The sequence below is a fragment of the Capra hircus genome, chromosome 19 (genome assembly GCF_001704415.2).
Source record: "Capra hircus breed San Clemente chromosome 19, ASM170441v1, whole genome shotgun sequence".
NCBI lineage: Eukaryota > Metazoa > Chordata > Mammalia > Artiodactyla > Bovidae > Capra > Capra hircus.
Window position 1 is genome coordinate 34,214,601 of NC_030826.1, and position 23,040 is coordinate 34,237,640.

The following is a 23,040-nucleotide window of genomic DNA, read 5'->3' on the forward strand; positions in this document are numbered from 1 at the left end:
CACCCTCTGAAGGTGGCCATATCTGTAAGCACCCTCAACCACAGGTGCCCAGGGTGTAGCCACTGGTAGCCACGGACTCAAGCTGGCTGTTTGTGACCCTCCCCAGAGAGACGTGAACTGCAGCCTCAGGACAAAGCACCCGTCAGTGCTGGCTACTTGAGCTGGGAAGGCACTGGGAGCTAAGGGCTGGTCAGGGACATGGTGAGTGAGAGAGTAACAGGACCTGCGGAAGACGGACAGACAGAAGCAAGATGGGAACTTGATCCAGGAAAAAAGACAAAAGGACAGACAGAGGCTGCCTTCCCCTCGCTGGCTTCCTGGCTCCTCCTGCTCCAACCTCAGGCCCCTGGACCTCTGACCCCAGGCCCCTAGACAGGGCACTGAGTTCACCAGTTAAATCCTCATTTCCCTAAACTAACCCAGGAGGTATCTGCTGCTACTGGTCCAAAGGGATTTGGCTGAGGCACAGCGGGGTGGGTCACAGACGAACCTACACTGCTGTTCTTGGTTGGACAGAGCCTCGGTCCTGGGCAGTTTGACCGCAGTCCATCATTACCAGCTGTCCTAGCACACCCAGAAGGGCTGGACCCCATGGGAGGGCACATGCTACTGGAAACGCCCTGATTCTGCCTCAGAATGCTCTGGACGTTCAGTCTTCCCCCTACTCTCCACTCTGTTCTCACCTGCCTGCTGGCTTCACCTCCTACCTTGGCCCTTGCATGCCCACGCCCGGCCTCCCTGCCCCACTGGTCCCTGATGATGCAGCCCAGCAATTGCCTTTTTATTCCAGCGAGCGCTGCTGGGGAGACTCCTGGTGTTGGGCAAAGTGGGGTGGGCCTGGCAATCCTGCACCTGGTCTCAGAGACCCCCTGCCTGGCTGCCTCTACCCTACCCAGCCATGCAGCTTGTGCAGCTGTGCATCCCAGTGGCCCCAGAGCAGGCACAGCTTCCTTCTTCCTGCACCCACTTCTCTGAGTCTCCCCTCTTCCTGGGTCCCTCCACATTCTCTCATGTCCTTCAGCTGATTGACTCAACCCCTGAAAGACATTTCTAGTCCTCTACCTCTCTCTATCTCCCCATTCTTTGGAGACAATTTTTCTAAAATTTCCCATAACTCGACACCAGCTTCTCTCTGGGGAAATTTTAATGTGCCATATTTGGCAGATGCTACTTGAAAGTGTTGGTGCTTTTCCCCCCACCCTTTTTTTCCTTTACAGACAAGTGCTGTGCTTTGGGAAATGATTCATACTCTGATTTCAAAACTTTGGCTGACTTCTCATCACTCCTGTCACACAAGGGCCTGGTCCCTGAGCCAGGTCGAGCCTGCTTCCAGACAGGCCCAACAGTCATCAGGCAGTGTGGAACATCTGTGTTTGTTACACATACCAGAGTTGGATTCACACCCTTGGGCAACTGACTTTGCTTTCCAAGCCTTCGACCGCCTATCTGTAAAAGACAGGTAACTCCTCCCTCCAATATTTGTTTAAGATCATTTATTTAGTCCACAAATGTGCAATGAATAGCTACTACATGCGTGGATAAGACTTGGTTAGTGGGTTTAGGAGTATTGTGATTCATAGACCTCCTTACCCCTGTTTCAGACCCAACTCAGATGATCATACAAACCTTTAATTATAAATGGTGACAAGTCTGTGGGTGTAGGGAACTATGACAACATACTTGTGGGGACCTGGGCTGAGACCTGGAGAGAAGGAGGAGGGGTCTTTGGGGTGAGGGTCCTGAGCTGGGAGAGGAGGAGGCAGGTTCCACCGGGATGCCCAGAGTGGCAAGGCCTCCAGGGGTGTTGTGATCATCCCAGGATCCCTAGGAAGCTCCAAGGCGTGATGAGGACGTGACGTGATCAGAGTTTAATTTGAAGAAGCTCATTCTGGCTTGTTGCACTGAGAATGTCAAGAGTCGAGAGGTGATTGGGGTGCAGGTAAGAAGTGGGTTTGAGAGACCTCTAGAAACGTAGTTTATGTGAGGGACTGACTCTGCAGTTTTCAGGTAAGAAAATGGAAGCTGGTTAAGCAAGTCAAGTGACACTTATGCTGAGAGACACATCCCGTGCATGCAGAGGCAGGAGGTCAGACATGCAGAGCTCAGGCTCTTAATCAGACTCAACTGCACCCGCATGCTGTGGGTCATTGTCACAGTTCACACTGTTTCTCCTAACTGTTCCAGGTTTGGCCCCAAACCAGGACAGTCCTCCCCCGGGGGGTTTATCAGTACTTCCCCACCCAGCTGGGGCTGCTGTTGACTTGCCTGACAGTAGTGTTGTTGCGGGCGGGGAGAACAGCCAACAGCCTTACACCTCCTCACAGAGAACCAGATCCTGAATCATCCAGCAAAACAAGGACTTGGCATCACCTGGACCTGAAAAATGGAGCCCCTATTGGCCGTGAATTGATAAGAGAAAACCACCCTCTTCTGAATGCTCACCATGCTCTGGAGTAACGTTCATGATCAAATTACAGGTCTGGTCTGGGAGCCAGCAGAGAAGGGAGCCCTATTGCCCTGACTGTCCAGACGGGGAAACTGAGGCCCGGGAAGGGAGCTGCTGACAGGGCATCCACGTTCCAGGCCAAAACCCTTCACTAAGGGTAGCTCTAAGGAAGAGGAACAAGGTAGCGGCAGTTGAGAGGTCGGGCAGACGGTCAGTGATGTCCTCCTGAAGAGGGATCAGTGGGCCGGGTACCTCTCTCTGGCCCGGAGGCCGGGGGTGGGACCTTAAAGGTCTCGTTGGGGCCTGCGCGCATAGGAAACCCTTCCCGAGCTTCTCTCCCCACGAGGCCTGAAGGCCCTGACGGGCGTGGGGCGGCCAGCAGGCTCCTTCGTGAAAAGGTCAAGTCCTTCAGCAGCCTCTCGGCTCTGGGCTCTCAGCTTCTCTGGGACAGTCTGCCACCTGTTTCTGGTAGCTGAGCTGGGTTGCTAGGAGAACCAAGCGCCGCACTCCGTTGCTAGGGGGAAGTCAGGGAGTAGACATCCTGGGTGAAAGTTGACGGCCACGTGATCATATTTCTGGGCGGGGAATGTCACCCAGCACCAACCAGCCTTAGAGAAAACAAATGCTTGTCCAATCAGCACTCTCCCTGGGCGGGGAACTTACTAGCCCCGCCCTCCCCTGACCGCTTTTTGAGTGAATGATTTGATTTTTGTCCAGTAACAGTAAGGATTCACTCGATTGACCAGTACATAAATGAATCAAAATACACAGTCTCTCGTCGGGAGGCGGGCCAGGGGAGGTGACGGAAATTCCTATGACTTAGCTAGCCACCCCGCCCAATCGGACGCCGCGGGGTGGGCGGGACCTCGCGTAGGGTGGTGTGGTTACCAATGGGAAGAGGGCAAGGCAGTTCTCACCCAATAGGGACAGGTGGGGCGGGGCCAGCGGCGGGCACCGGCGTTCCAGAGGGTGGGGCGGGGGCAAGTGTCAGTCAGGCCGGGAGCACGTCAGGGGACGCGGAGACTCGGCGGCTGACGAGCGCGGGCTGCTGCCGAGCCGTCCGCCCAAGATGGAGTTCCTCCTGGGGAACCCGTTCAGCACGCCGGTGGGGCAGTGCCTCGGTAAGGCCCCCACCGCGGCGTCCCGAGGCCTGGGCGGTGCTCCGCGCGTTGCTGCGCGGCGGGGCCCAGCCCCGTGCCCCAGCCCGGCCGCCGCGGTCCCAGCGGGCTCCCTGCCCCGGGCCCGGCGGGCTGAGCCACTCTCCGCGGCGGGGAGCGGGGAGGCCGGCGCGCCCTGGGAAGGCTGGCGGGGGGGTGGGGAGGACGGCCGTGCCGGCTGACGACCGGAGCCCGGACCGGGGAGCCTTGCTGCCGACTCTCCCCGTGACCTTGTGCGAGTCGCTGCCCTGTCAGGTCTGAAGTTCCGTCTGTCAGAGGCGGTCCTCATGTCCCTGGAGCCACTGTCTGCCTGGTGGCTGTCACTTCCCAGCGTCCTCAAGTCTGCCAACGCCGGCCTTCTGGGGGCAGGTGGAGAGGGCGTTACTCGGCAGTGCAAACCCTCTGGGGGCTCCGGGCACCGGGATGACCAGCATCCCGGTGAGGAAGCCCGAGGTGAAGGTGAAGGACCACCAGAGACCCGCCCCGTGGAATTTCCTGACTGATGAGCAACGTGCCTTTTCACCCAAGGCGGGAGCTCACGCCAGGCGTGATCCGTCAAGAATGTGAATTGGTTTCTTTTAAAACTGGGTTCCTCCTTGTTGGTGGAAGGACTGGTAAAACGCCTTCTATGAGCAGGGACCTTTGGCGTCCTTATGGGCCTGGCGGGATTAGGCTGGAGTGATTTGCCTATTTCCTGCTTTGTAAATTTCCAGCTTACTTTTCAGCCTTTAGTGGGCCTGTGAAATTATTGACGCCTCTCCCGTTGGCTGACTGGCACCTGGGAGCCTGCCTTTGCTCCCTGGTATAGGGTCTCTGATAAGGGGTGATGGACACTAGGCCCTGGAGGGTCTTTTCCTGCCTTTCTGGAGGTTCCCACCTCCCTTTCTTCTTCCTCAGGTGCTCTTTCACCGCATCCGTATTCCAGAAACTCATTTCTGGTATTGAATTCCAGGCAGTTGTGGGAGGGAGCCAGTAAACTTGGGGGGATTTTTTTTTCCCTTTTCTGTCTCCTTTATAATAGGAGGCTCTGTTACTACCTTTGAAACACCAAGGTAGCTGATGAGGGGTATAAGTTAAAAGGAGATTTATTTTAAAATATGCAAACATAAGGGACGTATGGGTGGGTAGCAATGAAAAGAGCATGACACTTCTCTCAGGAGGACCTGGGGTAAATGTCGCTTTGCCCATTTCAGCTGTGGGGCCCTGAAAAATGGTGCAGCCCTCCTGAGCTTTTTAGTTTGTGCTCTGGTTGGGGTGGGGAGATTGGCTCAGTTCCACTTTGGAGAGGAGATGGGGGACCGCAGGCCCATCTGTGACCAGGCCCCAAGTCCACCATCCCTTAGGACGCTTGACCATGAAGAGAATGGGGCCCCTTCATTGCCAGCCAATGAGCCTGCAGGTGAGGCCTTGAGAATTTCACAGCTCAGTTCAGATAAGTGATTAGAGGTCAGAATAGGTTCTGACATGTGTTCTGTGCTGTTGGGACAAAGTGTAAAAGTGACCCTCACGACGTTTAGTGCTGTTCATGTTCTTGAGAGGTATATGTGCCAGGGGTTGGTAGAAGGGAGGGAGACGCAGGAATGAAGCCCCAGCAACAAAGATGGCTAGTAGGAGCAGCAGGTTTACCCCACACGAAGCAATTTGACCACCGTGACTTTCTCCTGAGGCTGTTCTGCATGGTGAGTTTTATTATCCTTCTCACCTTAAGATGAGGAAACTGAGGCTTAGTGGGGTGGAAGGACAGCCTACAGAGCTGTCCCAGCGCTCAAAGGGTTGATGGGGTCACCACCGGGAACAGAGACTTGGGGGACAGTGGTGACCAATGGAAGGCCGCCATAGCCAGTGCCGAGTCGCCCCGTGGGGACGGGAGAGCTGTCAGGAGGCTGGCACACTGTGGAGTGCAGGGCCTGGGCCGATGGTGAGGAAGGGGAAGGAACCGCACTCGCAGAGAAGAGACCCTTGTGCCGGGGATGGGTGGAGGAGGCGAGTGGCAGTGTGGCCCCCTCTGTGGTCCCCTGTCCAAGCGGAGCAGGGGTGGCTACGGGGGACGGGGGCAAGTTGGGTTTAGGCCCAGGATGGAGCCCTGTCCTGGGTGGGTGACATCAAGGCTACATTCCTTATTGAGCTCAACTCTCGGTCTCTCTGGACCTCGTTTTCCTCCCTCAACAACTGTGGGGCTTGTAACTAACTCACCCCATCCGTCTAATTCAGCAGGCATGTTGAGAGGGTGCTGGGTGCCAGGCCCCAGGATAGAGATGTCAAAACACTGCTCCGAGGGGCCCTCTGTAGCAGTAAGGCACCCGCCCAGGTGTCCTGAACCGCAGAGCCTTGGGCTCACTGTCTGGGGGTGGGTGGATTGGCCGTTTGCGCTGCCTTGGGGCTGGCCTGCCGCATGCTTCCCGGGCACTGTTGGGTCAGACACATGGAGAGCTGGCAGCCATGCCCCAGCTGACATCTGACGTGGTTTCTGGGGCTTCCTGGTCTCCATGCTGCCCGTTGTCCTGGGAGGTGGTTCCCGAGTAGAGGCCACGGCTTTGAGCCCGGATGCGCCGTGGTGTAAACGGCTGAGGAGTACCCAGGAAGACTGAGTGCTTCCTTGTGCTGCCTGATGCTCTCTTCTGAAATGGGTTTCAGGGGGTCCTGTGTTAACAGCTGTTGTGTCCGGGAACCACAAGCCAGGTCCAGGGTGCTCGGCAGGTTCACAGCTCTCCTGTGTTGACTGGAAAATGTTTTCAGATCATCCTTTTCCAGGAGTAAAGTTTGGATTCATTTAGATGAGATCAGTGAGGAGTTAGTTAATCCTGACCCGAGTGTTGGAGGACCAGCTCCCTTCTACTCGCTGCAGGATCAGTGTCTGGGGCCTGGGTGGTGTGGGGTCTTGACTGCTGCGGGAGCCTCCCCGTCTCCTGAGATGGCTGTGAGCTTGACGAGCCAAAGTGTTTGTTCTGAGAGGAGTTAGTTACCAGTGCGAGGGGGCGGCTTCAGGGTTTTATTTAGTCTTCCCAACCCTGTGAGATAGACAGGATGGGAACGGGAAGGAACTTACAGTTTTTAAGCACCTACTTGGTGTGAACTGCACATGGGATCTCCCTGAATCCTGAGTGTGATGATCATCCCTGTATCGCTTCTAAGAAACTGGAGCTCCTGGAGGTTAAGAGACTCCTGCCAGGTCAAGGCCAGAGTCCGGCGGAGAATCCCGTCCTGATCTGGGCTTCGTTCTGGGCTGCCATGTTGCTTCTTGCCCTGTGGACCCCACGAGTCAGGGTCATCAGAATCCCTGGAGAGCTGGTCGAAGCTGGTGGCGGGGTCCGTTGGGGTGGGCTGTCAAGGTCTGAGGATGCTGACACTCTGGGTCTGGAGACCACACTTTGAGAACTGTTGCTTTTGACGAAAAGTTCTGCTCCTGTAAACGCTTCTTAATCTTGCTTCAAACAGTAAATGTGAGTTTTCTTGTGGACAGACTATAGGGTTGATTATTTAGAATCATTCATGCATTTGGTGGTTCTGTCACCTCTCAGTATGCACCACGCTAAACACTTGCTAGGATGTTTGGTCTAGTAAGGGAGCTGAGACAGGGACCTAAATCAGATAAGACGGCAAGTGTTGGCAGCATATTGGAGAGAGAAACGAAGGAAATGGAGGACAGGAGGGATCCTCTGCAGCAGCAGTAGTAATGGTTAGCGGTTTTGCTGTTTTAGAGATGGGGCCGGCTTACCGTGTGCCAGAGGCCACAGTGGGTGCGCTCTGGGTCTCGTGCTGCTTTCGTTCTTACAACACTGCAGGGAGTGTGCTACTCTCTCTGCTTTGCAGACGCGACCTGACTCTGCAGCTGCTGTCCTGGGGGATGGCAGTGGTGAGAAGGGGCATCCCAGGGGCTGGAGGAACCTGGCGCTCAGGGGGTGGGATTTGGCTCCTATTGGAGAGGAGAAGGAGGCTTGGAGGGCGCTCTGAGCAAAGGCTGGTTGTGGAGGGGTGGGGGTAAGACCAGCTGGGAGAGCAGGGAGAGGCCAGGCAGACAGTGTCGGGCCTGATTGACGAGGCTTCCAGTGTCAGCCGCATGGTTTAGACCCTTCTGTTGGCGGCACTGAGGAGCCATGGATGATTTCTATGGAGGGTAGCGGCCCGGCTGTCATTACAGAGGCAGGGAGGGTCCCCTTGGCAGCTGCCGAAAGGCCACCTCTGTCTTACTGTGAACACCTCCACTGTGCAGAGCAGGGGTCTGACGAGGGAGTCAGCGCACGCAGTGCTAGTTCCCCGAGGTCTGGGGTAGGGCCCTTCCGGGGAGCCCCCAGAGAGATAAGAGGGTACCTGCTGAGGTGGGTGGGCAGAGCATGGGTGGAAGTCTGGGGTTCTGAGAGCACCCATCCTTAACTGCTGGGATGGTTGTAAGGGTAACCAGCCTGCTCACGCCCCCCTGCTTTCCACGCTCGGACACTCAGACCTGAGCTGAGAGGCTCCCAGGATTTGGCCAGGTCGCTGCCCTGCTTAGAGGCTGTGGTGGGGCTATGAGCAGTTCCATGGAAATGTGCTTTAAAGACACAGTGCTGACCTCTGCAGAAAGCTTGAAAACATACACTTATGGAAAGGGGGGAGAAAGTCACCATAATGTGCTTTCTTACAAACCCTTTGCGATTCTCATCTCACAGAGTGAATGGAGTAAGCAGAGTGCCGTGCACTTCATAGTCTGTTTTCTCAGGCCCTGGAGAGGCAGCGTTGTGCGAGTGCCCTTAGCCTATTTCTGTATGACATGCTGTGCTGTGCTCAGTCGTTCCGTCATGTCTGACTCTTGCAACCCGTGGACTGTAGCCCGCCAGGCTCCTCTATCCATGGGATTCTGTTGGCAAGAATACTGGAGTGGGTTGCCATTTCCTCCTCCAGGGGATCTTCCCAACCCAGGGATTGAGCCCAGGTCTCCCACATTGCAGGTGAACTCTTTACCATCTGAGCCACCAGGAAAGTCATTTCTGTGTAATATGCCTGCTTTGGGGGCGAGTGGGTGTCAAGTAAGGGAGGGGATATAAATGCCCAGAGGGGCATCAGTTAAGCATTGTTGCTCTTGACCTAGGACTCACTCAGAATTTTCAGGTTAACCTACTAGTCTGCAAGGATAGAAAATAGCGTGCTGACCTGCTCGTTGTGGCCTGAGGAGAGGCCTGTTAAAAACCAGCCTTGGCCTTAGTGCCTATTTCAGTGCTTCCCCGAACGCCCCTGACCTAGAAGAGTCTCTGATCTCCTCCATTTAGCCCTTAAGCCTCTGGCTTGTCAGCACTCACCACCTCCTCCAAGCAGCCTTCTGAGACCACCCTGCCTGTGGTGCCGTGTCTCCTCTGAATGCCCGCGTGTGCTGTCTGGCTCATGCACTTGGCCTCGCCCTCCAGGGTTCCTGAAGATCAGCGGAGGGAATGTGAGTGGGTGCCCAGCAGAGTTTGCACGCTGCCGCTTCCTCCTGCCGTGCTGTTTCCTGTTGTTTGCTGCGAGTCCCGTCCTGTTTATGGCCTTGTCTTCCTCAGGGCAGGATGAATACCTTCTGTTTCCCCATGATCTTCACAGCACGCAGTAGAGTCTGCTCTGTACATTGCTCACTCCAAAGGTTCCTCTCTCTCAGGCTTGTTTTCAGCATCTGTCAAAGCTGAAAATAGTGGCCATCGTTTTCCGGCCCTGCACGGGAAAGTAGGACGCCCTGCGAAGTGCCATCCGCACGGTGTCGCGCGCGACGCTTTTCCTCAGGAGCTCCCGTCAGTCAGTGCTGTCCTGTCCAGCGTCTGGAGGCCTAGGGGGGCTGAGGGCCTTGCCCGGGCGGGGCAGGGCTCCAGAGCTCTGTGCTGCCACTCTGTGGCCCGTGAGTCTGGCCAGTCCCTGTAGACGAGAAGGGGCCTCCGCTGACCCGTTGTGTGTTCTTGAGCCTCCTGCTTGTTCTCTTCTGACACAGGCACCTTGCGTTTGGGGTCAGAGTCAGTCCTGTCTCAGCTCTGTGTGCGACTGCCCGTGTGTGGATCCACTGAGTGGATCCAGGGGAGGGATGTGTGTGACAAGCAGGCTGCCCTGCCACTTCTTCGTGAAATATGCCATCACCTTACCGTTCTTGCCAGGCATCATTCAGACGCATGCTCCATGATGGCACTCGTTTTTTATTTACTTCTTAAAGTTGTAGAAAAACATGCATGGCACACGTTTACTGTTCTATTTTATGATGTTCAGTGGCATTAAGTACATGCACCTTGTTGGGCGGCTGTCCCCACCATCATCCTCAGAACTTTCTGGTCTTCCCAGACTGCACTCTGTCCCCCACCCCTAACTCGCTGCTCCCCCCCAGGCCCTGGCTCCCACCCTTCTACTTTCTCTCTGAACCTGACCACTCCAGGCACCTCCTGTGAAGGAATCCAGCAGGGTCTGTCCTCTTGTAACTGGCTTGTTCACTCCGCAGGGTGACTTCAAGTTTCACTCATGTTGGAGGAGCCTGTCTCAGAATCTCCTTCCTTTTTAAGACCAAATACTCCTCTGGTGTGTGTGTAGAACTCATTTTGTGTGTTCACTTGTCCATCCGTGGACACTTGGGTTGCTTCCACTTCTGGGCCGTTGTGAATAGTGCTGCTGCGAATACGGGTGAGCAGATGTCCCGTGTTTGTGTTTGTGTCCCTGCTTTCAGTTGTTCTGGATACAAACCCGGAGGTGGGGTGATTGTCCGGTGCCCCTTCACTGTGGCTGCACGTTTCTACCCTTCTGCTAGCTATGTGTAGCGTTCCAGTTGCCCCACTGTCTCACCAACAGTTGTCATTTATTTTTTTATAGAAGCCATCCAAGTGGGCGTGAAGTGGTATCTCACTGCAGTTTTTTGTTTTTATTTGTTTTTTTTCACTATGCCGGGTGGTATGCAGGATCTCTCCCTGTGGCCAGGGATCACACCGGGCCCCTTGCAGTAGGAGCATGGAGTCTAAGCCACTGGACCACCAGGGAAGTCCCTCACCATAGTTTTCAGTTGATATTAAGCACCTTTTCACGTGGTGATTGTCCATTTGTAAATCTTTGGAGAAATGTCTATTCGGAACCTTTGCACATTTTAAAAAGCAGGTTACTTCTGTCGTTGAGGAGTTTTAGGCATTCTCTCCATATTTTGGATAGTAGTCCCTTACTGGATACTAGATTTGCCTTTTTACTCTGCTGTTCAGGTCTCTCGGTGAAGCGTGGTGTGTCTGTTTCTCTGTGGCTGCCTGTGCCTTTGGTTTCCTGCCCGTGTTCTCAGAGGGTCTGGCATATGCCCTGAGGACAGGCAGGGTGATGCTGGTGGGGCTGGTCAGCCTGACTCCTTACCAGGTGCTGATTGAGAGCCCCCAGGCTGCAACCCCGGAGGTGGCACTGTTGCTCACGTGTGATGGAAGAGGAGGCCATGGCTCAGCAGGTAGTTCCTTCCCAGGGGGTCTGTGACGGCCAGTGGCAGAGCAGGGACTTGCGCCCAGTCTGTGAGTCCCTACCCCTAAACCAGGGTTGTCTGTGGAGTTGAGTGAATGTGCTTGCAGCTCAAAGTGTGCAACTGGTCGTCTCAAGTTCAGACCCACCTGGGTGTCCCTTGCTGTTCACCTGGTCCCAGGGTGAGTCTAGGCAGCTTGTCCTCATCCTCCCAGTTTCTGGGGAGTTTGTTGAGAAGCAGTGCTTTCTCACCACACACCCAAGTCTTCCTGGGGTTCCATTCTCCTCGGATGTGCTTTGGATCCGCAGTGTCGGGAGGAGGAAGAAAGGCGGACACACACAAGTTCTCCATGTAGCCAGCTTTCTTTCCAGGCTCACCAGCTGTTGCTTTAATTGGGAATGAAGCACAGGCCTTGTCTTCTGGGAGGTGCATTCAGAATTCTGTCTGAGGATTTGGTTTAGAGTGGAGAGTAAGGAGGGAGGCTGGTTCCTCATCTCAGGGGATTGGGGCTCACGCCTCTGGGAGCTGGGACACACCTGGGCCTGGGGTCGACACCATGGAGGTCTCTGCTACTCCCAAGAGAGACATGCATGAGCTCCAGCTTGAGGCAGGAGATGCAGCCTGGGGAGGGAAGAGCATGGTGTCAGCCTCCAGAGAGGGAGTTTCCTTCCTGCTAACTCTGGAAACCCTTTAACCAGCAGTTCTGAGGGTCACCGAACTCTGGAAAGGCCTTCGTGGCCTTTAGCTCAAACACCTGGCCCTTATAGGGGAGGAAACGGAAGCCCAAAGAGGCAGGTCTGTGCTATTCTTACACAGACAACACTTCTGACTCCAGACCTGTGGGTTTTTCTGGACACCGGTCAGTTCTGACACCAGCTGGTATCCTCAATCCAGTCCAGTTCAGTGTACTCTGACCTGCCTGCCCCTGGTTGTCATAGGCCACCACGTAGGGGCTCGGCCTCACTGACCACTCCCGCTTGATTCCACCACTTCTGACCAACTGGCTGTAGATGGGGGTTCCTGTGAGCCCCTGCCCAGGTTTGAGGATTTGCCAGCATGGCTCACAAGACACAGGAAACACCTTCCTTTGCTGGCAGTCTCTCTGGCATCCAGCTCCACCATGCAGCTGCCCAGGGCTGGCCACCAGTGGGTACTGTCTGCTCTGGAGAGTCTGAGGGTGTCAGGAGCCATGGGCTGGGAACCGGGCCAAAGGTCAAATGTGTGTGTCTCCTTGTGTCCCAGGAGAGGCCTTGACCAGTGAGGCCTGGGGCCACTGGGGAAGGGCCTGGTGGCTTCTCCTGACCTTGGGCCCTGCCAGTCACCTGGGTGTTTGTGTCCACAGTGGGGTGAGGGAGGTTGGGAGTTCATCATCCATCACGTCATCAAGGACTCTGACTCATGAAGGTGAACTTTCTGGGCCTTTCCTGGTGGTCCAGTGGTTAAAGCTCCTTACTTCCACCACTACAGGGTGAATGGGTTTGATCCCTGGTCAGGAAGCTAAGATTCTGCATTCTTATCGACGTGGCCAAAAAAAAAGAAGCTAACTTTTGCTTTGTTTGAATCATGTTTAGTCTAATCACATGGGACTGGTTAGTTCCAGGTTTGGTTGAAAAAGTTAGTTCATAAACTCCCCTTTACTATTCTGTTTTACCTGCTTTATCTGGCTTCTGTCCAGAACAGAGGGGCTGCCCCCAGGCAGGACGCAGGTAGTCCGGGGCTGGCCGGAGTCCTGCACTGATTTGCCATGTGACTCTGGAAAGGCTATGCCCAGCCCGTTTACTCCTGTAACGAGGGCAAATTGAACAAGTTCATTTCTACATCTGAAGCTTAAGACCTGAATCAAAGGAGCTTTTAGTTTTTCTTTAGACTTTAGCCTCCATGATTCACTTTCATGGGCACTGAACAATGCTCTGCGAACTTAAAAAAAAAAAAAAAAAGTGCTGGGACTGCCCCTGGTGGTCCAGTGACTAAGACTCTATGTGCCCAATGCAGTAGTTCAGGTTCTATTCAGGGAGCTGGATCCCACATGTGCCGCAATGAAGATTGAAGATCTCGTGTGCTACAACGAAGACCCATCACAGCCAAATAAATAAATAAAATTAAATAAAAAATTTAAAAATTGGGCAAAAATTAAATGACACAAAACTCACCATCTGTATCATTTTTCAGTGAACATCTCAGGGGCATTAAGAACACCCACATCTAGAACCCTTCTTCTTGCAAAACTGAAACTCTGTCCCATTAAACAGTAACTCTTATCCCCCCCACCCCTGCTCAAGCCCTTGACACCCACCCTTCTACATTTTGTCTCTATGAATGTGACGACTCCAGGGACCTCATATCAGTGGAATCAAACAGTATGTCTTTTGGTGACTGGGAATGGCTCCCCACTCCAGTATTCTTGCTTGGAGAATCCCGTGGACAGAGGAGCCTGGCAGGCCACAGTCCATGGGGTCACAAAGGGTGAGACACGACGGAGCGACTGAATACGCACAGCGCTCCACTGAATGTGTAGGCCGTGTTGTGTATCCATCCATCCGTTTTTGAACATGGCTTGCCTGCACTGTCTGCTGCTGTGAGCATGGTGTGCAGGTTTCTCTTGGAGACCGTGCTTTCAGTTCTTTGGAGTGCATACTCGGCAGTAGCCTTGCTGTGTAGCGTGGCCATGTGGCAGTTCTGTTTCTGTGTTTTTTTAGGAGCCTCCATACTGTCTCCAGAGTAGCTGTGCCATTTTCCACCCCCACCAGCAGTGCACAAGGGGCTCCAGTCTCTCCTCATCCTCGCCTGCATTTCTTATGTCCTGGTGTTCTGATGGAGCCATCCTCAAGGGTGTGAGAGGGTGCACACTTCTGGGGTGTGACCCAGAGACTCAGTGCTGTTCAGAACTCAGTGCAGGACATGTGTCTGGAGGAAGGTGGAGCACCAGGATCCCAGATGGTGTGTGCACGTCTCACAAAGCCACTCAGGTGCCCCAGTCACTCCCCGGGGACTGTCTTCATGTGTCTGTCCTGGCACAGATCTGAGTGTGGAGGGGGCCTCTGAGCTGAGGGAAGGGGCTCTTCATCCAGACTCCACTGGGAGCCCTGAAGGCCGGGCCATTCCCCTCACCCACATCCGGCCCTCCATCCTGGTCCTGCGGGGCCGGCTCATGGGAGAGTAGCCGGAGAGGGCGTCCAGTACAACATCTTTCTGGAGGGGAACTGACATCACTGTCAAAGTTTCAGATGCTCTACAACCTGACCCAAGCTTGCCCTCTAGGGACCTGATCCACAGAAATGTCAGGTGGATGCATGTGCAGCCACAGCAGTTTTCTGAGGACGGAACCCCATCTCCCCAAGGAGGACAGTGTGTGCCCCCCAGGGGTGGGCACACAGCCAGGTGCATAAGCGGGTGTAAAGTGAGTCCCGGGGTTGGATCCCATTATACCATGAGCTTCACAGAGCAAGACCCACACTCAGCAGCTGATGGGGTCATGGGGCAGGGGACCTCGCACTTTACACAAGGTGACTTGTGTCGTGTCCATGCTGTCTGATTTTTAAACAAGGATGCATACATGTCATTTCACTTTATACCGACCTCTTGTCTCATGAGCAGGGCTGTGGATGCAGCTCTGCTGTGGGTAGACCCTAACCCCACACATGGGGCACCAGGAGGACCCTGCTGCTCCCTCAGAGGAAACCCCTGACCACCAAGGTGGGGCTGCCAGGGCGTCGTGGAGGCCAGACCCCAGAGTCTGCCCCCCTTTGACCTGCCCTGTCCCATCCTCGGGGGCTTTGAGGTGGGTACCATTCACGCCTTCTCCCTAAGCTTCTGAAGGTGTGAAACTGAAGACCCCTCAGGATGGTCCCTCATGTGGGCATTTGATGAAGTTCAAGCTGAAAGGCTCCTTCTGCCAACTCCCTTCTCTCTTTCTGGCCAGCTCCTACCTATCCTCCTCAGCCAGGCCCCGGTACCTGTCGGGAGCCCTCCGACCCAGGAGGATATCTGCTCGTGAAGGCCTAGGATGCTGCTGCCCACCTGCCCAACTGAGGGCTGTGGTTGCTGCTCTGTCACTCAGCTGCAAGCCACCCCAAGTCCCTGTGTTTCATTACTGCCCCGAAATCCCTAAAGACAGTGGCCATCCTTTCTGGGAGGGTCCCAGAAAGCAATTCTGTGACAGCTCCAACCATGTGGCATCAGTCAGCAAACAGGAGCCACTGAGAGATGCACACGCTGCCTGGGACCCTTCCTGGAGCTCTGCCTTTCTCCCTGTGCGTGTCCTGCCCTGAATCTCTGTGGCACTCAGTGGCACACCCAAAAGTGTGCAGCCTCCTCACACCCTCAAGGATGCTGCTGCTGCTGCTAAGTCGCTTCAGTCGTGTCCGACTCTGTGCGACCCCAGAGATGGCAGCCCACCAGGCTCCACCATCCCTGGCATTCTCCAGGCAAGAACACTGGAGTGGGTTGCCATTTCCTTCTCCAATGCATGAATGTGAAAAGTGAAAGTGAAGTCGCTCAGCTGTGTCAGACTCTTAGTGACCCCATGGACAAAACCCCAGGGCAAAACAAGTGCGGGCAAAACAAGTGCAGGCTAGGGTGTGGAAAAACTGGAGGCTGAATGTCCAAGGTCCAGGTGTCAGCAGGGTTGGTCTCTCTTGAGGCCTCCTCTTGACATGCAGAAGGCCGCCTTCTTGCTGTGCCCTCTCCTGATCTCGTCTGTGTGCAGGTTTCCCTGGTGTTTCCCTGTGTGTCCAGCTTCCTCTTAGGAGGACACCGGGCCAGTTGCACCAGGACCTGCTCCCTCAGGGCCTCCTTGTACCTTCTTTGCTTCTGCAAAGAGCCCTCCTCCAGGTGCAGCCACACTCAGTATATGAATTTAGGGGCATTCAGTTGACCCCTGACATTTGCACAGTGCTCCATGGGTGGCCGCTCACCCCCCTGTTCAGCTTGGGTATCTGGGTTCTGTTCTTGGGCAGACTGCATGTGGTGCTGGTTGTCCTGTGGCTGGCAAGCTGTGCAGTCTTCTAACCCCCAGGTTCCTTCTGTTACAATTAAACCAGCATGATAGGCTCACACTCAGAGGACCAGACCGAACCCTTCAGCCTGGTCCCAACTGAAGGTCAGTAATGCATTGTTACTCAACTTACCAAGTTAACAAAGGATTACACTTTGAATATGTAGGAATTCAGATGGGAAGGGAGACTAGCAAAGCCCTAATGAAAACTGAATTAGGTAGGGACTTTCCTGGTGGTCCAATGGCCAAGACTCTGCACTCCCACTGCAGGGGACCCAGGTTCGATCCCTGGTTGGGGAACTAGATCCCACAGGCTGCACCAGGAGTTTGCCGCAACAAGGATAAAAGATCCTGCATGTCGCAACTAAGACCCAGGGTGGCCAAATAAATAATAAAAATAAAATTTTAAAAATATTTTAAAATCTTGAGTTAGGTGAAGACATGATGCTGTGACAAACAAGCCAGACACCGAAAGCCACGTGTGGTGTGATTCCATTTCCATGCATGTCCAGGAGAGACCATGTGCGCAGAGAGGGCAGGTTAGTGAGTGTGGGGGCCAGGGGCCAGGGGTCCTTTTGGGGTGGAGGAAGTATCCTGGAGTTTGGTGGTGGTGGCTACAGTGGTCTGGGAATGTACTGAAGTCCTCTGAACTTCCAAAGAGTGAACTTTATGGCACCTGAGTTCTGTCTCCGTAAAACCATTATAAAAACATTGAACTGGGGTGGTGGCATGCCAGTGTGAGTGGCTTTCCTTCTCTGTCCTCTGTAATTACTTTTTTTTTTTTTTCAAGTGGAAAAACCCAGAGTCATGCAGATTACTTGGAATCTAGTTTTGTGCGGTGCTGAGTCACAGCCAAGCAAAGAAAATCTCCCTGGAATATTAAGGGGTCACTTTCGCTCCTAAAATATCAACATTGACTAAGATTTGCAGGCTAAAAATAGAGAGGAAACTGGGTGTATATGTGCTGCAGCTTGATAATGAACTTGCCCCACTGTGACGTGGGCTGTCTCCTGGTCCCACCTCCACACAGATCCGTGGTTTGCAGCAGGATTAGCTTGTTGTTGTCTGATGGAGTCCAGCTGGTGCTGGGCATCAGAATCCACATTTGTTTCTGTGTGTGTGTGTGTGTGTGTGTGTGTGTGTTTTTTTTTTTTTTTTTGTTTTTTTTTTTTTTTTTTTTTTTTTTTTTTTTGTGTGTGTGTGTGTGTTTGTGTGTGTGTGTGTGCGCGCGCGCGCACACGCACACGTGTGCATATGTCCTTTCTGAGAACTGTTCATTCCCAGCTTGACGCTGTTTTCAATCCCGCCCAGAGATTTCTGAGCCATATATATTTTTAATATATGTTAAATAATTCATCAAGGAACGTGTGTGTGCCAAAATGTCGGCGGTCACCTCACTTCCCATTTGACTCTTTTCTACCCAATTTTTAACCGCGTTCCTGCTGTAGGCCCCATTTCTTGGCTAATGACATAAAATCATTTTCAAAAGGAAAGCCAAAGACTCTTGCGTTACTTTTTCTGCCTTAAACCCACCCTTTGGTATTTGCAAAGGTCAGATGAGCTGTTCTGGCGTTCGCGGCCCTGATGGACGGGGAAGTGTACGTTCCCATTGGCCCCTGAGGATGAAGGATGACTGCGGCGGCCACGGCATCTGCTGTAATGTCAGGAGCGGGCGCTGGGACGCAGGGGCAGCAGGCGTATGAAAAATGCAGGAGGCAGGAAGTGCCTCTGCCTCGCAGCCACGGGGACATCTCCGAGAGCGTTTGTTCTCCTCTGTTAAGCCTTGTCACTGGGCATCTAGTACAGGGGCTGGGGGCAGGAGCACCAGGGCCACGTCCTGCGGGGCCTTGCCCTGCCCTTGCACCAGCTTGTTTTTGTTCAGTGTTTGCCCCTCGTGGGGGTCGTCGGCTTTATTCTCAGTTAAATAAAGAGCATCCTTTGGTTGGTGCCTGGTGTGGGAGAAGCAGGTGCTGTGCACTAGGTGTGTCTCTGTCCCCACTCAGAGCAGATGGCCTGCGTCAGTTCATTTCGTGACCTTTCTTTGCTGCTAAGACACCAAATCTCTGATCCCACGGATCATAAATATTCTTTAGGTTTGCAGGCACGGAGGTAATGAGAGCGGCAAGCTGTCGCTATCATTTTCCATTTGTTGGAACCCTTGGAAGGAAACCATTACAGCAGTTGAGGCGCTGCTCATGCCTGCTGCGGCCCCAGGCTTTACGGATGCGTGAAGGGCACCGCAGCCTGGCAGCCTCAGCCGAGGTCAGGGAGCCTTCTGCTCCATGTCCCACCGTCCTCACCTTTCTGCTCGCCAGGCAGCCCCTCCCAGCAGCTGGGCACATGACTCAGCCCCACTGCCCACCCCCACCTCCTCCCCAGGGGCTGCATTCTTAAAAGTCACTAAAGGTCATGATGGTCACCTGGTCTCCATCGCTCATTGTACTGATGGGGGCCTCTCCCTGCCCCGGCTGGAAACAAGAGCAGCGCAGGCTGTGTGGGCCCAGTGAGGAGGTGCTCGGAGCTGGACCCCTCAGAGGTTTACAGGGAGAAGGCAGGCTGGGCGAGGACACAGTTCTGGGTGTCTTGTGGGGACCTGGAGCGGAGGGCAGCGAGGATAGTCACCCTGGGAGTCAGGCTTGAACCTTGTCTGGAGTCAAGGGGGAAGCTTGGCAAATGAACTTATGTACAAAGCAGAAGCAGAGTCACAGATGTAGAAAGCAAACTTATGGTTACCAGGGGTAAGTTAGGAGAGGGTTAAACTGAGAGATTTGGACTGACATGAACACACTACTATATACAAGCTAGGTAACTGCCAAGGACCTACTGGATAGCACAGAGAACGCTACTCAATGCTCTGTAGTGACCTATATGGGAAAAGAAGCTAAAAAAGAGCAGGTATATGCGTGTGTATAACTCATTCATTTTGCAGTACACCTGAAACTAACACAACATTGTAAATCCAATAAAATTTTTAAAAAGGTGGGGGAAGCTTGGGCGGTCTTAAATGTGTGTGTGTGGGTGGTGCTTATGCATCTCAGGGGAAGGAGTGTGTTGGGGGGCCTGCCAGAGAGGGGCAGCAGCATCCCATCCTGAGGGGCAAGGGGGGCCTCCGCCCCGTTCCAGCTCTCAGCACCCCACCCCATTCCTTCATCCCCGCCGCTGCCCAGAGCCTCTGCACCCAACCCAGTCTGCTTCCCTTCTGACACCTCCTGGCACCCCGGGGCAGGGGCCACAGCAGGCTGGGCTGCCTGGCACCAAGGGCCCTCGGTGGAGACTTTGCTCCAGACTTCATGCGAGTCCCCGGGGGCTAGGCCCTGTACGGGGCAGGAGAGGGGCCAGTCTTCATAGCCATCATCCAGCAGATCCCAGGGAGCCTTCTGCTCCATGTCCACCATCCTCACCTTTCTGCTCGCCAGGCAGCCCCTCCTCTACCTAACACATTCTCCAGGAGAGGAGGCAGTGTTTTTAGTTTTTCCTGTGGAGAATTTCAAACATAAATAGGGGAACCAGTGTAAAGAGCTTCTATGCTCCATGACTGGGCTTCAGCAGTTCTCAACAGCTGGCCAGTCCCACCCTGTCTCCTGGATGCTTCCCACCTCACGGTTTGGAAGCTGGTTCCAGGCCTCACGTGACTGTGACGTGCGCGTCTCTGAAGGTTAGGGCTTCCGGTTGGGTTCCATGAGCCCCAGCCCTCTCACCAGTCCGGTGGGTGAGGATGGTCTCTGCCCAGGGCTGCTGCGAGCAGGCCTCTTAGAGACGCCTTTACCAGAACCTCATAGCTCCCTCTCCTCTGCAACCTGCCGCACACCCAGCCCTAAACTTTAAAAAGAGATTTAAACTTTAAATCTCTTCCTATCTCAGAAAAAATAAAACCAGGGGCAGGGACTTCTCTGGTAGTCTAATGGTTATGACTCTGAGCTCTCAAAGCAAGTGCCCTAGGTTCCATCCCTGGTCAGGGAACTAGATCCCACATGGGCCACAACTAGAACCCAGCACAGCCAAATAAGTATTTTTTTAAATAATAGCAAAAATAGAAACGGGGGCAGATCTCCTTCATAGGCTGGTTTTAAGATTTAGATTAGACAATGTGTGTCTGTATGTAAGTCATTCAGCACTCGGTAGCTTTTATCATGAACATCCTTTCAATAATGAATCCTGCAGGGTATTAGCTACTATCCCCATTTTACAAATCAAATGACAGAGGTTTAAAACCGAGGTTAGGTAGCATGCCTGAGCTCCTGGGGCAAATGAATTACAGAGCCAGGGGTCTGAGCCCAGGTGTGACTACCCCCCGGCCCCCTCCTTCATGGTGGCTAATCAGTGAACCGAGCTTTGCGACCTTGAGAAGAGAAGGGGCTGGTTATGGGTCAGCAGACTAAGTTCACGTGGTCCTGCCTCTGTCTGGCATTCCAGCCAGTGCTGATTCCTGGAAGCTGACAGCCACATAGGGGTCTCCGCAGACCCCTGCCTGCATCCCCCACCTGCTTCCCACTCCTCCTGCGGGTAGTGCTACTCAGCCCTGCTGTGGAGAGAAACTGGGCGGGCAGGTCAAACACAGGTGTAGCAGCCCTTTCCTGCTCAGTTTTAGTGGGAAGAGGCAAGCTCTGAGGCTCAGGAGGGTCACTGGTCACCTGTGGAGGCTTGTTCTCCAGTCAGAATAGTGAGGGGTGGACGTTCCAACTGTAAAGTTGCTGGGAATGGAACGTGTGAGGTTGATGTTGCCGAACTGGACATAAGACCCAGGCTCGTCCAGTCCCACTGCTCCCCGGTGCCTTAGTCTGGACCCGCAAACACCCCAGATTAGGCAAGGGGACCCACTGACCTGGAACCCTTTTCTGGAGGGTCTGGCTTAATGGGAGCCAGCATCGCCAGACCAGGACCCAGCTTCCTGTCTGACTGTGTACCTGTTCAGAAAGGTTCTCCATTACCAAATGAGGAAGCTGAGCAGACCCTTGGAGGGCAAGGCAGGGACTTGAAGGGCATATTTAGGCCACATCCAGTCCTCTTCCTGCATGCCCACCAAGGCCTCTGGACCTCCGTCACTGAGCAGCAGGACCGCCAGGCCTGGGGGTTCCTCCCCAGGTGCTCGGCCACCCTGGGGGGGATAGGCAAGGATGGCTTTTCCCTGGAGAAGTGTTCTCTTCTTTGGGGGTATGTGTCCTGGTGTGTCACGTCTGGATAGCCGCCTTCACCAGTGTAGTTTCCCCAAACCAGGCCCCAGAACAGGTTTTAGGGGAAGGTGGAGAGCCCAAGCGGTTATAAACCTTACAGGTAAGACTCAAAAGCCCCATGGAGAAGCCCCCACTTTGGATAGGAAAGCAAAACCGGTCACCTCGTTGCTGGAATGACAGACTGGCTCTCTTGGGACCCAGCCAGAAAAACAATTTGTTAGAATGACCCCCACACGTAACCAGCTAAAGCTTTGGGCTGAAATCCAGAATGCTTATTATGGGAAAGTGGGGTTAAAACTGTTCCTCTGAAACCCTGTGGTTGTTTATTTGAATTAGCGAGGTCGCTCCAGTGACAGCTGTGGAGGCCAGTCTTCAATTAGGAGAAGAATTTGCCCTGAACGTCATCAGAGTGGCATTCTGAGGCCTCCGGTGTTTTTCTTCCTGGCTTCTTCCAGCCTCGTCTCAGTCCCGGGCTCCATCCAGGGTCAGAGCTAGCTTCTTCCCAGACGACCATTCCGCATGCTCCTAGCAGCCCTGGTCCCCCACCCTCGCGAGCTGGGGGCTGCTTCTGGAGCCTGGGCTCCAAATGAGGCCCTGAGTGTTTGTCGCGTGAAGTTAGGTACAGCTGGTCTTGAGCGCCGTTGCTGCAGGCCACGCACTACTCTTAAGTGTTTGATATCTGCAAGCACATTTCCATCTCATCTTAGTAACTGGCAGGTGAGGCGGAGTCCTTAACGTCCCACTTCACAGGTGAGGAGGCTGAGGGGCCGGGATCACACGGCTAGTTAATAAGGCACCTACTGTAGAGGCTGGCACAAGGCAGGCACTCAGTGGATGTTCATGGAGTCTGAGTCTCTCTCACACCGAAACATCTGTTACATTTGCCATCTTCTGCCCTCTAGTTGTTTTTGGTTTTTTGGCCACACTGCCCAGCTTGCAGAATCTTAAGCTCCCCAACCAGGGACTGAACCCGTGCCCCCTGCAGTGGAGGCCCAGAGCCCTAAGCACTGGACTGCTAGAGAATTCCCCCTGCCCTCTAGTTTTCACTTTGACTTTTCTCTGATAACATTGAATATGGTAATCTTTTCTTCAAACCTGGGTTTACTTTTTAACTTTGACTTACGCAGAGTTTTAAACATTTTTTAAAAGAGAGAATAGTATAATGAAACTCCATTCAACCCTTTCTATAACTTCAGCAGTGATCAACTCATGGCCTGTTTTGTCAACATGCCCATCTCCTCACTCTCCTGGTCTGTATTATTTTGAAGTAAATCCCCCAAATCATATTATTTCGGCCATATATTTCAATGTGTATCTCTAAAAGAAAATGAACTCTTAAAAACAACCATGATACCATTGTTGTACTTCAGGAATTAATAATAATTCCCCGATATTGCTTATTCAGTCAGCATTCACGTTTCTGTGCTGTGCTTAGTCGCTCAGTTGTGTCTGACTTTGCAAGCCTGTGGATTGTATCCCACCAGGCTCCCCTGTCCATGGGGATCCTCCAGGCAAGAATACTGGCCATGCCCTCCTCTGGGGGATCTTCCCAATCCAGGGATTGAACCCAGGTCTCCTGCATTACAGGTGGACTCTTTACCATCTGAGCCACCAGGCAGGTCGTGTTTTTAGTTGTCTCCTGAGGTCGTGTCACACGTGTTAAAGTCTGTTTGAACAGGCTCTGATAAGCTCCGCCTTGCAGGGGGGTGGTGTGTCTCTTTTGTCTCTTAGTCTGTAGGCTCCTCCTCCCTGTTTACTTCACTGCAGTTTGTATGTCGAAGAAACCAGGTCACTGGCCCTATTGAGTTTCCCACGGCCTGGATTGTGCTGATTGCATCTCATGGTGTCGTCTAATGTGGCCACGTGTT